General features: G+C 38.4%; 1 protein-coding gene across 1 annotated transcript in view; it reads right to left on the bottom strand.

The window, feature by feature from the left end:
- Positions 1-7,009, bottom strand: part of LOC124301253 (A disintegrin and metalloproteinase with thrombospondin motifs 7) — a 55,855-nt gene extending 48,846 nt beyond the window's left edge. The window contains exon 1 of the mRNA XM_046756085.1: positions 6,599-7,009. The gene's annotated coding sequence lies outside the window, so the exon portion shown is untranslated. The remainder of the gene's footprint in view (positions 1-6,598) is intronic.
- Between the last annotated feature and the right edge of the window lie 7,477 nt (positions 7,010-14,486).

The following is a 14,486-nucleotide window of genomic DNA, read 5'->3' on the forward strand; positions in this document are numbered from 1 at the left end:
TTACTACTTATCGCTTGTCACTTTATTCGCAAATTTTCAAGAAATGAAAACATTGAACTTGGCCAAAAGATCAGGCTTTACAAATGGTTCAGATATTGACATTGTTTATTGCCCCTTTGGAAAAATACTTGAAATGAATTTTCTGCACGTAGCAGGAAATAAAAAATTTCAACTTTTACGATCAACCAACCAAATCGTGCACTAAAACGATATTCGATTACGCGACGCTGAACACGTGGGTCTATCATTCACGTAGATCCTTCGACCGCAAGATCCAGATAATCGAAGGCGTGCACAACGAGTGGGCGGCGAAATGCTGCTACCTGTTGTTCACCTTCCGATCTACCAGCCTGAATATTCTTTCTCATAATAATAATTGCCAAAGGTGATAAATACGCGTACAATTTTCGTATTCGTTTGGAAATTGATCGGACGATTTCCATTCATCAACGTTGTTTCAGAGTAATGACTATTGAGTTCTTTACTTTACCATGTAATTTTCGTTGATTTTTTATGATTTGCCAGCGTTCCAAGAGATTTTAGGTGATTCCGGTTTGGACAGAGCGGCACGGAATAATCACAGCAAACGAACCAATGAAAATAAGCAACAAGGCTGCAGGGAAATAAGTGGAAATGAACGAATATCAATCGAATGTTCACGGATCGAAATCGGTTTTGCGTTCACTGCAAGAATTAGGATTTTCAAGTGATTTCAATTATCGCAATTCATTTCGTGTTATTTCCAAGAACTTAAGTCCAGTCATCCAAGCTGCCCTCGTTCAGAATTGAATCGATTTTTACTTCAACGAGTGAATTAGCTCTCAGTTTTCCTGCGTTGTTTCCTAAACTTCTGTACGCGAATTGCGCACTGAGGAATTCAAATCTGCAGAGAAATAGTCCAGTCAAAATAGGTCTGAATTAAAAATATTTGGGATGTGGCTGTATTTTTGTGTGTAGAGGTTTTCAACCTTCAGGAACTCAAATCTAAACTCATTTTTGACAACTGTAAAGCTTAACGTTTTTTACGTTTTCCTCAAAAACCGCTATCGATAGATGAAAAATGATTTGACCACCGTGTAGAGCGGAAAATTCTACATCGAATAATGTCTTCGCGTGTCGGAAACAGAGTCGGATTAACGAATTGCGAAAAATTAAACGATTTCACCAAAATTCCCCAAAAACCGTCGATAAGTGAAATTCCTTTTTTGTCAATTTGTTAATTCGACTTCATTCCCGACATATAAGGACATAATTCGATGTAGAATTTTCCGCTCTACACGATAGTCAAGACATTTTTCATCCATCGATAGCCGTTTTTGAGGAAACCGCAAAAAATGTCAAATTTTACTGTTTTCTGAAAACGCTGGCTGTGCGACTAAAAATTGGCTGCAGATTTGAGTTCCTGGGCGTTAAAAAACGGTTGTGCACAAAAATGCAGTCGTGTCCCGAATGTATTCAATTCAGTTCTATTTCGACCGGACTAAAGAGCAGAAGAGACGCGTGGATAGCAAAACCCGGGAATCAATCATCTGTGTACATTTGAAACGTACATCCGGTACGCACCGTAAACATTGCTAAAAGCAATAAAAGAGAGAAAAGCTAAAAAAAAAAAAAAAAAAAAAGAAGAAGAGAACGCAGCCCGAGGGGCCGGGATTGCGGCTGTTGGCAAACGATAATTAGCCGATGAACGAGAAGCCCGTACAGTGAAGGTATTACTACCGAACTAACCTGCGACAACATTCGGTTAATTGACACTTCGCCCGCAGCACTTTGCGGGCACTTCCGTTCCAATGTTTGTGACACGCTCCCTGCTTCGCGGCGAGTGATTTATTCGCTAGGAACCGAGAGGACATCGCCGATTTCTGATCGGGATAGCCAATTTCCGGTGAACTGATAGAAGCGAATTGATTCGTTTGAAATTCGAAAGATTTTAAACGCCGCGGTGAGTAACCAATCCGCTTTGCGACTTTTACGATTTGTCGGTGGAATTGAGTAACCGGTAAATTCGAGTGAACTGGTAACGATTCTGAACATAATCGGAAGATTCGATTTTTTTAGAATAATTAATATAACGACTGTTTAATTCTTTCGGATTTCTAAGTTGATATTTTTTTGAAATTCAAATCCGCATTTTGATTTGTCTCAATTTAGTAATATATCGTTGGAGATGAATCTGTCAGCGATTTCTGAAAACACGATCAAACTGTCGACCAGTTTACGAAAAGCATCAGGTTTCTGTGATTTTGACAAAACCATGTGAAATATGAAGAATTATTTTATCGCTTAGCGTTGAAAAGAAAAAAAAAAAAAAAAAAACAGGATGTACAGTTATTAGAAAAACTACTCTTATAACTGCAAAAGAAGTCACAAATGCAAAATAACTATAAACTATTGAGTGTGAAGTGACTTTTGTGTTCTTGCGTCACGTGACAAGGAAATCAGTGAATGATTCTCGACTGAAAGTCAGAGTAGCTGAATTCAAAGACGATTCATTGAGAAACTTAACGTGGATATCTATTTTGCTGAATATTGAAAACATTGCAGTGGAAAAAAAAAAAAAAAACTAAAAAGTGGTACAAAAACGAATTCACACAGTCGATAACTGCAGTCGGTAAGAAAAATAGTTGCGAGAGTTTAATTAAAGCGTGAACACAAAATTTTTAGCGTCAAAATGTCAGTCAGATATAGCGATCAAAACGAGCCGACATTCTTACGTAACGTTCCTTCGTAATCTTGTATAAAATGATTGAAACTGAAAACAGGTAAAGCATTCTGATTGCACACGAGACTCGGTCCGTTCGTGATATTAATTAGAGTTTCAATCACGGTGAAGCCTGTCTGCAATAATGACAGTATATTATCAGGTATAACTTTCTATGCAGGCTCCATATTTGTATCCGCGTTTTAACCTATTGAGAAAAGTAGCGTTCACCCGTCTGGAATAAAAAAAAAATGGCAAGTGCAGAATAAGAAAATGAAACTGATCAAAGCAAGAGGCAGAAATTTACCATCTCGGTTGTTGTGGAAAACTGAGGCTTCGAGAAGGAGAAATTTCTAGTTGTGGTTTTTTTCACCTTTTCAATTTCATTTTTCACTATTACCGAAAAATATAGTTCTTGGTAAAAAACAAAAATTTCTATTCAGTTCTTTTTTATAATTATTATTGCAATGATGTGCCGTTGTTGTAACAATAAATCGTGATCTTGTTCAACTGTAAAAATGTAATAAATTAATTTAATATTGTAATAAAAATAACAAATGTAGTGTGGACAGTTACAGTGACACTGAACGGTTGTTTGTGCCACATTTTCTTGCGATTTCAACAATATTTGAACCATTACCATAGCAAAACATATTTTACTATGATTCTTTATTTATTTATATCCTCCGAAAATCGGGCGAAATTTTTTTATCGAGTATGAAAAAACAAATCTTCAGTTAGAATAAATAATCTCTGAGAATACTCGAATCGATTAATCCTTGCAATAAGTTTTATTCCGTCATAATAAGTTTGTTGGCAAAATATTTCAGCATTTTACAATCAGGGATAATGCGCGAGAAAAGTTTCGACAAGATATTGGTAAAATATTTGCAATTAGCTTCAAATCACTCAACTTCTAAATCTCAAAGGATCAAATTCTGAAATGAAGATTCTCAACAGATAGTCAAGATTTCATAAATATTCATCATTCAAAAATACGAAACATTTGAATTTCCCTCAACTACCGACGACAATATACCTAATGAAATTTATTTCTCAAAAAATGAGTGCTAGTTGGGAAATGGCGAACCATTTCTCCACTAGTGGGTAAACAGCTATTTTTTTTACCGAGGGTGTAAAGTATCACGCTCGTGGTGCGACTAATATTTTTCGTCTTGCACAGGCATAAAAGGGGTTCAAAGATTCGCTTCGCGGGCGGAAAATTCGGTTTCACGCTTAACATGACGAAAATAGTTTTTTGCCCACTAGTGTAAAAATATTTCGCCATTTTCCAACTAGTACTCATGCATTGAGAAATAGCGTTTTTTTTTTTTGTTCATTTTCAGGATTCGGACAAAAACAAATTTTACAGAAGTATTTCGATTGTCCGAATCATGACTAGATTTATCCGAACTCTAAACTGTCCGAGCTTTGACTCAAAAAATACATTCTTCTGCGCGACATGTACACACAAGCGCGATTCTCGTCTTCGAATGTTAGTCCATTTAACAGAGGTTTCACATGTATTTCGATGTTTAATACAGACTGTTTGTGGATGCAAATTTGTGTTTAATACGTTATCATCACCTACGACAAATAATCTAGGTTTGACTCTAATATTGTGAAAAATATGGTCTGCAACAAGTGGTGAGAGGTGACGATTCTGATTCGTACGATAGCCTAACTTCGCATTCGCTCGGAATCGTTACTTTTCCCACTAGTTGCACAATGTATTATTTTCCTCCAGTGCAGGTACGAGGTTTATTACAAGGATCGGACACTCGGACGTGTTTCTTCTTCACGTCGCGTCGGGTTTTCAACCGTAATTGCATAAAGCATACCTGCGTTGTATAACGAAGAGAGAGGGAAGGCGACACAACAGCTTTGAGTTTGGCATGCGAGGGAGGCGCGAGACTGGCTCTTCCCGCATTGTTCGCCTGCACGCCGTGTGATTGATCGATTTCTTGTGCATATTTATGTGGGCATTTCGAAATTAATCACTTCTGGCCTGGCCGGCAGGCCGACGCTTGCGTTGACGCAAGTCCGACTCGGGGCGCCGCTTACGACGCTGGAATGCGCTTGAGTATCTACGGTTCGTTTTTCCTTCGCCCTCTTCTCGCCAAAGTGACGTGAACAGGGCGCCACCGTGGAAACATATTTCACACCGTCACCCTTGCGCGCCAACCGCGCCTTCTCGAATGAAAAACTTCAACTTGAATCCATTTTTTACATTTTATTCGTATCGCAGTTTTCCTTGCACTGTACCTGCGTCAGTTATCGAAAAACTCTTCTCAGAACTCGCATTGCCATGCCATCGAAAAATGATGATGGTTTTTCTTTAAGATTTGTAAATTATTTTTCTCGCCTATGTAATCGATTTTACCTTGTTCAAGATTTTAGTTGTAATTATTTTACCGATCCTCGTGTTTTTTTTTTTTTTGGTTCACGTTAAACTGTGGAAAATGAGTTTGCCTGTGTGAGTTTTAATGAGGATATGTCTTGATTGAAAGAGTGAAGATTTGTTAATCAATAAAATCCACTCCACTGATTGATGGATGATAAACATTCGTTTATTATGCGAAGAAAGGGCAATAAAATTGATGAAAAAAAAAGGAAATAAAAAAATGACGTCAAATGCGATCAGTGTCAGTAGGTCACTGTTGAAATTTTAATAAATTTCGGAAACTTGTTCTAAATTTGTGTAACTTAAAATACCACTGTATTGACTCTGAGTAAAAAAGAACCGCCTACATCGTAAGAAGGCGTTCATTTAATTTGAACTTTCAGTTGTAAGTTTAATTAATAAAAGTAAACGGAGTAAAAGTTGCTGACAATTTGTTTAGATGTTGGAATCATTCAATTGAACTTGGAACGAATCTTTTTCGGATTCTCGATCAGTTCTCAAAAAGATGTTGAGTTTGAAAACAGTTCTAAATTCGCAACAACATATAATTGTGCTTCGCAACGCAATTTCGGAGTTAATCTTAAACACGAAAATGGCAAAAAAGGGTCGATTGAAAAACTAGCAGAAAATAACGAATCGAAGCATGTCATTCGAATTTAAACATCGAAACACCTTAAGTTCTGATTCCGGGGATCTTTCAATCCAATATTCTTCGTCCTAAGCAACATCAAGTTAGGATTAGTACCGTCTTGACAAAACTTTGACATCTTCACTGTAGAATAATTATAATTGTAAAAAACGAGTCCAACGATGCACATTTCGAACGATTGATAAGAAAGTCAGTGGTAAAACCACTCCATTAAAAGAGGAACACATCAGGTTCTTTGGTGAGAAAAAGCTATATCAACTATAGTTTTTAATACAAATATAAGTGATTTTGCTCTGCAAAAAATGATTTTAACTGTTTCGACGGTGAATTCTGCATTTTACGAAGTATGCTTTACGAAAAAAACTGCCGTGTCCCTCTTGTTCAGCAGTTTTGAGTGAAATCTGCTGTTTTATTCCCTCCGTGTAGGAAAATGCAAGTGGAATGTACAGGGCCAACAACAGGTCCGACTTGTTAAATATCATTTCTCGCGCATCACTTATCATCTGTATCTGAATCGCTGCGGTGTGAATGTGTGAAATATGAATCAACACCCGCGCTGCAAACTCGTTATCACGCTCGCGCGATCAAAAGTCTTGGAAAGAGGTGCACAGGTTGCATTATATATACCGTGGATGTAGCATAAATTATATCCACCCGTATCAGCCAGCAAAACTCCCGGCGAGACTCTTTAATCCGCGGCGCCAGTTCACAGCGATTATTATATCAAATAAGTCAAGATCTAGAATCACCGAGCCGGAGATAAATCGGTTTTCCAACGAGGTAAACGGTTAAACACATAGCGATAGATGAAAATAGAGAGAAAGAAAGAAGAATTCAAACGTACCCCAGACTCGTGTCAAAGTCGAGCCGATCGCCTGGCGAATCCATCGACGGACCAATCATCTCGATATCACCACACACCGTATATTTTTCGATCACTGATTCGATCGGTAGGTGAAAAATCGGCAAATCGTTTGCCGATCGCCGATCGATACAGCCCTTAGATCGAATCGTTTGTCAGCCTCGAACACAGGGGGGGTTGATCGGTGGTTGCCGATTTTTTTCACCCCGGAAAAATCGCCGATTTTTTCGCCGCACCGGAAGCGAATTGCGGCGCGTGGCCGTCCGATCGCTGAGGCCGCGGGCCGTTTGGTTTGGTTTAGTTTGGTTGCAGGCGGGCGAAGTCGCGGTCGTGATCGCCGCCACAACACTAGTAGAAGAACCTCTCGCCGCGGTTCGACTCGCTCGCTCGCTCGCTCGCTTGTCGACTCGCTCGCCCGACGCAAAGCGACGCAAAACCGACGCGTCGCGACGCGCCGCGATTCCTCTCCACGCCCCGAGCCTGCCGTCCTTCTCCGTCACCCGTGATCCCGACTCGTCGCGTCCTCCGTCCATTCGGATTATCGCTGCGCAGGATACGAAACGCTGCAGGACTCGCGGAAACGCGATTCCGAAATCGGTACGCGACCGGCCACGTGCTGGGAAAACAACAGGTGCTTTTTAACATGGGGGCTTCTATAAACTATGCAACTCGCTTAACGGGGAAGGAGGTCAAGGAATTCGTTACGCTTTGTTACGTGGAAGGGATGTTTGATACTGTCGCTACGTAACGATATATTTTTTCAAAACCTCCCTCTTAACTTACTCACTGTCTTGATAAAGAGTTCAAAAAGAATATCAAAAGAATACCGTTGTCAATAGGTAGCTTTAAATTTCTTCGAAAAAAAGGGGTCGTTAATGGTAAGTGTTATGTTATGGGGAGGAGGGGGGGGGGGGGGGGGGGCGAAAATCCAAATTTTCGCGTCACGTAATTTATGGAAGAGCTCCGATCGAATCCTTATCCGACCTGTGATCGAAACTTAAAATCGGTAAATTTTTCCAGCCGATTTTGGAGATCGACGACGATCGCTTGACGATCTCACATTTCTTTGCGATTCGAAATTTGCACGTTTGACTTTGCAGGATTTGGTCCTGTGACGAAGGAAACGGATTTTTGATCCGCGCGAATATCGTCTTGTTCAACTGTAAAGTGGCCGAAACGATCTTGACCATTGTAATAAGTTATTTTATAGTAGAACTGCGGATTTGCATAAATTAACGGAACGTTTTTTTTTTTCGCCATATTCGACAAGGTCAACCGTATTTTTTTTTTTTTTTTCTTCCGTTCACTCGCGAATTGTTGTTGAGAATCGTTGTACAGAGTATTAGAATTATCAGTTGATTCGTCGATACTGAATCGGCGATTGGACCTGGCGGCTGAATTTCAAAATTTATTCAAGTTATTGGGATCGCATACAGTTGAATGAATCTATACCGATGTTTTCTTGGTTCAATGGATTTTTCATACCTTTGTGACTATGGTGTAAGAATCTATAATGTTACGTCACAAAAATTCAACAACAATTATACGAAACGAAAGAAAGTGGTCATCTATGCATAATCTAGTTATTAAGCGCAATGAACAATGAAAATTTAAACGTACGTACGTTGCACTTAAAAAAAAAAAAAAAAAAAAAAGTGATACGTGATAAAAGGTTCGAAACAAAAAATTTTTACTCGTCGGTCGAAAAGTAATTTTACCTCAAAGAAATATTGTACTCGTATTTCCTACTGCAAGTAAAAACATCTGTCGAAATTACATATAATTGGCATAATTTTATTGGTGATTAATTTTTTTGTCTAAGTCTTAAAAATTTTGCCTCGTATGTTTATTCTACACTTCATTTAATTTATTTTCACACGTTATTTATCAAAGTTCAGAATTAATACCGGGTAATGTGATAATTTCGTCGGAAGTCGAATTTGGCGTAGCAGGTACTATAGTTACGTTCACGCGAAGGGAATATAACTTACGATTAGAAATGTTGCAGCCGGATGTGATCTGATGAAATCTACGCTAATAATCTCAAGTCATTCAAGGTTATTTTATAACGCCATTCACAAATGTAGGCTTAGCGGACTTCCGATGAGGAATAAAGTGTAATTGATGCTATCCATTCTCTTACTCATCACAATTATTATTCGTTAATTTTTTTCGGCATTAAAATTAAATTTTAAAATCCCACACTTTTAGCCAATGATTGAATCAATTCGTTCAATCGATTCGTGTTCTCTTTTATAATCATTTTTTTTTTTAAATATATTTTCTTATTCGTAATATCCTGTTGTTGTTTTTTTTTCACACCGATTCAACCCTGAAGAATGATAAATTATCGACAAATCCTTACGTCTTCATACATTTTCGGCGAGACTAACGATATCTTGAAATTCAATGTTTTCAAGGTTTCGTGCAAATTTCCGGGAATTATTCAAAGTGCTTTTGAAAATAAAAATGTAAATAATATAGTTATTTAGTGCCATCAGATGTTCTAAATTCAAATTGCGCAGCCAAACAATAAAACAAACAAACATAAATCGTTCCGGGAGAGAAAGCGTTATTGCTACTCGAATAAAATGATTGAAATTAAAAGGAAGTATTCAAAGCACTAAAGTTTGTTGGTTTTTATTGAAATTATAGATGTTTTTCTTTTTTTTCGGACACAAAATCATAAACCGCGCAATGCCCTAATTCTTGTTATTCAAATTTATCTTGCGCTATTTTCAACTGTCGAAATTTATCACGTACGCAGCGCGAGAGGCGGCGTAGATATCGGTTCGCGAAACGTATATAAATAATGCGAAATTAACAGTTCAGTGAGGTTGCGAATGCTTGATCAGTGATCACGAGCAAACACACAAGCGGCCACTCCGCAATTATACGAACTCACCAATGTCAATTACAGTCTTCGACAAGCCAGCAAACAAGGATCTATAATTTATAATACGGATCTCGTCATGCGATAACCGAAGATACATTCGACTTTTATATTTATCGTAACAACACGTGTCGGGCGGTCACTTTAATTCAACTACGATTTTACGTTCAGTTTTTTTTTAAATCAATATTCATTGTTCAAATTTTGAAAATTTTCTTCGAATTTTTGCTACAAAATCTAGAGCAGAGCTTCAAGGTTCCGCAGCTGCGTGATTTTTTGAAACGCATGTTAGTGTTAGGATTTCATTTTCATTTGGATTAATATTGCATATTGTTCGCAATAACGATAAGTAGGGAAAAGTCAAATGCTCAGATTCTTTTCCCTGCCACTGCAACAACAATAGCTGTCACCGAGTCGTATTGTCAGTTTCTATTTTTGTCACATCGTCTTTAAATGATTGTCTGGGCTTGTGAATTAGACCGGAAAAGTGGCATCGCGGTCCAATTAAGAAATACACAAACGAAAAATCGCTGCATCGAAATGCTAAAAATACTTGTCCGTTATATAGGTGGTGGACTACAAACTGAAGTCTATGATAAATGAATATTCGTTTCTTGAACAAGAATTCTTACTAGAAATTAGAGAGAAAAACAACAGGAAATTAGGAATTCCGAAGTAAGTGTAAAAATTGTGAATGAAAATGGCAAAAAACTTTTGTAAATCTTCATTTTTTTCCCCACATCTTTGTTTTTAGTATATATGCAGATATTCGGACATTTGTAAACAAAAATTTGTCAGAATTTGGCAAGAAGGTCGAAAAATTGAATAATTGTACATGTTTTGAATTTAGAAAAATGTCTGTCTCATGTAAAACTAGTTATAACTCATGTAATTGTGATGCTTCTTTAAATAAATGTGTTGAGAAGGTTTGTCGGCCTAGAATGTATACTTTTTTGATTGATTCAACGATGAGGCAATTACCGAATTATTAACTTCGTAAGGTACAAGTGTCTCCTTAAAAGTAAGAAAAAAAAAAACAAAAATTGCTGAAATTATAAACAAAAGCTTAGATATCGATGCTAGATTTCGAATAGCTTCAAAATTGTTGAGAATCTAGTAGATTACTAGGATTCTACTCTATAATGGCTCATTTTATTCAGAAAACAATTTTCTACAGAATGACCGAAATAGGTTGCCTTATTTAAATTCCTGATTTAAAATTGCCATCAATTATTGATCGTAATCAAATAATTGGGAATACCAGAAAAAAATAAAAAAACAGGAAGTGAATATAATCTTCTTTGTATTTTCTTTCTTAATTAACTGGATTTTCAACACTTGTGAAACAAGTCCAAACACATCATCAGCACCTAAGCCTTCGTTTGAAATTCCTGTATTTTCGCATTCATAATCTCCGTAGCTTACAACCCCAATAACTTGTGAAATGGATAAAAAGTATAAATTCACAAAGAGCCAACTTTTTCAAGGTTAAAAAAAAAAATTCGTCAACTTTGCGTAAGTTCGCAAACAAGGCTTGAAAAATTCTCCCCTCGTCACAAACCGGACTAGAAAACTTATCCCAACGTAAAGCGTGACGTGTTAAGGCTGAAAATAGATGTCCTCGACTACGAGGATGGTTGTACGGTGGGTGCAGGACAAAGCCTCAAGAAGGGCAGGGACGGGACGGCGAAGGGCGGGAGGGGGGGGGGGGAGGCGAGGAAGAGAGGAAGAGAGGAGGAGGAGGGGGGGAGGGGGGATGGTGGTGGTCAAGGGTTAGAACAGGTATTTATGATGGAAGGACGGGGCCCGACGCGACGCAGCGGTCCCTCGGGCCCAAGATCTGGATTCTCGAACGGCGCAGGAAGATCTATAGATCCGATCGGCGGGAGTGGGCGCCTGGCGTCTCGACGCCCGTCTCGCCGGCCGGCCGGCGCGGATAAGATGATCTCGTCACCTCGTGGCGTCTGTCTACACCGGCGTTTGTCCGCCCGAAGAGCAGAAGAACAAACGAGGCGACTCCGCTCCGAGAGGAACGGCTTAAAAAAATAACCGCACCCATAGCGGTCCAGCTATAAATAGCCCGGGTAGATCTCAGGATATCAAATCAACGAATCTGTGCTCGTTCCCAGCCCCGCATGCGGACGGGACTCGGGATTCAGTAGGTTGGTTCTTCTTTTTTTCATTCCACGTCTATTCATTCGCCCACTTAGGTGGCGCTTGTCAGGACGCGGGATTCCCGCAGCGTTTATCTCGCTTTTCATAGATGTCACGCCGTCGTAGCGGCTGGACTTTGGCCAGAATCTAATACTTACTCGAGTTGAAATCAACTCGATTCAAGCTTTTACGTCGAGTCGGTTCTTTCCGGAACACATTTAGAGAAATTTTTAGTTCCGGTTACCGCTCGGTTCTTGACTATTTTCATTTTTTACCACAATCGAAAAATTTCTGGGTAGAAAATGGAAATTAGTTTTATAGCTGTTACCGGAAAGTCTAGTATCCGTTACTATTCTTTCTCATTACGATCACTCTCAACTTTATTTTCTGGTAACTGTTGCGAAAATTCAAGGCTTGTGCAATGATAAATTGATGTTAAAGCCTCGTTTAACTAAAAAAGTAGAGTAAACCGAAAAAATTGATTTTGCGTCGCAATTACCAAGAAAGGATCGACAATAGCGCAAAATGGTTACGCGTACCTCGTTTTTCGTAATCTCAACAACATTTAAACAGTTTTTTAACGACACCTGTTTTACTGAATTTTTCCAGTAGCTGTAACAAATCAAATTTTTCTCAGTGCAAGGTGGCCGCAGAAATCGGATGGGTGGGGTTCAAGTTCTGAATGTGAAAAGTTCCGAAAGTGCCTTATTCCGAATTGTTTTGTGAAGATACTTGAAGTACAGAAATCAAATTCTTACGAAACAACAAAGTTACGAATGGTCCGAAAATGCAAGTGAGGATAGAGCAAAATTCCGAAAAGGAAAGTTTCGATAGAGCGTAATTTCGAAAAATGAAGTTTTAATGGAGTGAAATATTGAAAGTTAAAATTCTCACATAGCGTAGTTTACTCAACGAGTTGGTGAACAAAATCAGGAAAACCGAAAATCAGAATGACCAGGATTCCGAGCGTAAAAATATCGAAAATTCAGAACAAAGAAAGATAAAAGTGGTGGAATTTCACCAAGCCAGAAATTCACGGAACTGAAAATTATGGATCTTTCGAAACTTCGACGTTTCATAAAAGAAAGGTTTCTTTACTTCAAGTTACGCTACCAAAAAATGCGGAACTCGGCGCTTTCGGAACTCTTCGAATTCGGAATTTCAACCCCGCCCCAAATCGAAGTACGTAATTCTCTGATCTTTGGGACCCATTTTCCGAAATTTGCTGCCATTTTGTCACCGTTAATACCAAATTACTATCTTGCTTCAGAAATGATCGTGTAAATGCTGCTTGATTAGGCAATTAATAGAAAATATGATGTGATAAAATTAGGTAGAAGTTACATCAAAGTCAAAATAAAAACATTCTTCATTTCATCTATAATGAATTTATATTTGATTAATTAATTCGTCGTTAATTATTATTGATAAAACCGAAATAATTTTGACCAAAAGAACAGAATTATCTTTTCAATATTTTTCCGAGTTTGTGAGGATTTGACGAATTTTCCAAAGAATTCCTCGATTTCTCGGTTCTGCAAGTCGCTATCCTGCCGAGTCAAGTTTCAATGAAAGAAAACACCATTTTGCAACAATCTCATTAATGTTGAAATTTAAGATCGATCTTGCAATTATATTTTTTCCTGTGTATCGTCACACATTTATCAGTTAAAAATCTATTCAAGTATCGTCAAGTGCAAATAGTATAATTTCAATTAGTGATTGAAAGATTTTCTCGCAGTCAAATTACTTGGGTTTGTTCAATATCACCGAATTATCAATTACAATTTCTGCATCGAACCCTCATCCGATATTTGACGAAACTTTCTTAATTTCCAAATCACTAACACACGTCTTCATAACATGAACTAACAATAAGATCTTCAGTTCAGCATTTTTTACTGATCTGCAACGAGGACTGTAAACGATGTTCGTTTCTTGCCTGTTGTCTGTATTGTGTTTTCTATTCGCCATGCCAGTAGACATCGTTCAGCTCGTAGAAGACACAGCGTCAAGAAGTTAACCCCCATTTTTAGTCACAGACGAATTGATTGGTCAATAAACGTCTGGTATCGTTCAAGGTTCGCCAATCCCGCTTCGAAATTTTCCACAACGATCACGAACCGCCAGCTTTAGCCAGCCACCTTCTCACAAACTTCTCTTACAATTAGCCACGGAATATTTTATTCCCTCACCTAGAACGATAAGTCAATAGATCCGGAATATTTGACTCCAGATAAAACCCGCAATTACAAAACTGAGTTTGATAAACAAGTCCCGATGTACCGCGGGGTGATTTAAGGCCACTGCCTCTGCGTTCGAACTGTATACTTAAGTAAAAATTGAATAATGGGCCAAGACGCAACAGGCGGCGTCGATTTCGATGCCTGGAGCCGGTGCTCTGGCGTCGGTTTCGTCACTGGTGCAACCACAGCTCAATAATTCATAATGTTGACCATTCCTTGTGGGTTGTCGGCGCCAGCTCTCGTCCGATCGGCCACCACTACCTTCGACCATGTCCAACTTATCTCGTCGAAAGGATAAGGCTATACTATATGTATATACACATATATATATACTATATATATGAGAGCTACATATTACAATATTACACATTGCTGGACACACGTGGAATTCCTGCACGCAATGTGATAAGTGACTCTGATCAACGAGAGAAATTTCCGGTTACTGGTTACTGTGAATTCGTCAATTGTCTGAATTTTTTCACCACAAGCAAAAAGGACAGGGAAAGCAGATAATTTTCCACTTACTATGTCAAATATTATTTTTCTCAGTGCTAAATGGAATAATCACTATTCAGTT

Source organism: Neodiprion virginianus, chromosome 3, assembly GCF_021901495.1.
Source record: "Neodiprion virginianus isolate iyNeoVirg1 chromosome 3, iyNeoVirg1.1, whole genome shotgun sequence".
NCBI lineage: Eukaryota > Metazoa > Arthropoda > Insecta > Hymenoptera > Diprionidae > Neodiprion > Neodiprion virginianus.